We start from the raw sequence: 1,988 nt of genomic DNA, 5'->3' as shown, positions 1-1,988 counted from the left end.
CTTTCCCTGTCACTCGAAATATTCCATATCAACTACTAGAATCATAAAAATTTATTTACAGGTTAATTTGGTTAATTTGGCAGCTTCATTTCTTTGTTTGTTATGCAGAAAGTTGGTTAAAATTGTCTACTTTTTCCTGGCAGGAGACTTAAGTTCCAGTTGTGTTAAAACTGGCACCCCTAGAGAAAACATAGCTAAGATTATCCTTCTAACCACTGGATGTCATCATTGTGCCACATAATTGCAGTTGAGGAGGCACGTACCTGAACACAGGGCATGCTAATGTATTTTTCTTTGCAATATTTAACATAAATGCATAAATTTTGACAATATTTTAAACTACTGGTATCTTTGAATGCTTTATGAAGGATAGCATTGCCACAAGCTATACAGAATTGTCCCATCCATATGATTCATTATGCCACTGTAATAAATTATAACTTAAGTGCTTTTCTGTGGAATTAGGGCATCACATACTCAATATTTCTAATTACTAAGAATATTAATACTATCAGCTATTTTCTTTCGTGTAAGTTGTCCTTTGAAACTACAGAGATAGATATCTAAGAAAGGGACTTTGACATATTAACTGAAAATCTCATTAAATTTTTAGAGTAAAAAGTTAAAAATATTAGGCCTACTGCCTTAAATCATATTTTTCTTCTAGAATATGTGGTATATGTAACTCTATTGTATATAATTACCTCCAAAAGCCAGCACTGGTACATGACTTATAGTAACTTGGAAAACAAAGCTGGAAAGTTCCTCAGTTCCTTCCTATCTCTCCTATTTTGTTTAATAGTTTCTGTTCTGAACTTTAAAAAAAAAAAAAGTAGAAATCAGAGCTGTTCGAATAACTGATGATTTTGCTTCAGTAACAATACATGTAGGAGGGAACGTCCTTTTAGACCAGCCTCCACTTTTTTCTGGGTAAATGTTATTTTATTTCCTATTCTCTTTTTTTTTATTATTATTTTTAATTAAAATGAGGTTATAGGCAGGTATGGAAAGAATTTATAAACAGGGGTGACAGCTCTGATACTGCTTCCTTTTGTGCTGTGTTTTACTGGAACTAGAAACGTGTATAGGAGATACAAGTGTTACATTCAGATCTTTGCTCTGTCTGGTTCGGAGCAGACACTTGAACCCAAATCTCTCACTTCTCAGGAAATTCTTTATTTGCAGTGTTACAGGCACGGTGGAAGGCATTTCTCCACATCTCTGAAATTCTTTTGCGTCACAGAATTAATGAGATGATAGATAGTTATTCAGACATGCAGTCAGACTTTGAGTCTTGCCCTGTAGCTTGTTGAGTGGATTTCACATCTTGAGTGGGACAGGGAGGAATCCAGATTTTGAGAAGCTAGCAGGAAGGATATAAATTATTCATTTCTGAAAATTTTAAATTAACTATTTGGGTGTTTTCAAAATCATTGCTTTTTCATTTGACCCACACTGAGTAATGTTAATTAATAGATTACTCCCTCAAAAGGTAGATAGAATCACCATAGTAGCCGTCACTGGCACCACTGCAAGATTCTAATTTCTGGGCTCCTCCCAGTTTGGCTCTGTGTTCACTTTCATGTGAAAGAAACATGAACAGTCCAAACTGATCTCATCAATGTTTAGGCTATCATTTCATGCTGCTAATTTTCAATGTGTGGAACAAAAAAAAATATACTTTGGCATTGCACTTTGGAAATATTGCTGGTATTATTGCTACTGCTGTCATTCCCAAACCAAATCATTCATCTCAGGTTGCATACATAACAGGGAGTGTGTTTTATGAAAGAAGTGTATTCTATTTTACAGCACGGAAATATGTATGAATGGGTTATGTAATAAGTTGTTTACATTTATGTTGCTCTTTCCAGTTAAGGGGATCAGATTCTTATCGTGATGAGTATTCATAATTATTCTGGGAGTTTATGGCACACAAATTTTGGGAATTAAATGAAGAGATTGTAAGTAGACCAGGAAAAGGAATG

The 1,988-nt window shown here is 34.4% G+C and overlaps 1 protein-coding gene across 1 annotated transcript in view; it reads left to right on the top strand.

Annotated features, from left to right (window-relative positions):
* CNTN1 (contactin 1) overlaps positions 1-1,988 on the top strand; it is a gene marked incomplete at its 5' end in the record, with an annotated part of 79,996 nt that overhangs the window by 31,049 nt on the left and 46,959 nt on the right.

Source organism: Buceros rhinoceros, unplaced genomic scaffold (assembly GCF_000710305.1).
Source record: "Buceros rhinoceros silvestris isolate BGI_N320 unplaced genomic scaffold, ASM71030v1 scaffold1659, whole genome shotgun sequence".
NCBI classification, from domain to species: domain Eukaryota; kingdom Metazoa; phylum Chordata; class Aves; order Bucerotiformes; family Bucerotidae; genus Buceros; species Buceros rhinoceros.
This window is presented reverse-complemented; position numbering and strand designations above follow the sequence as displayed.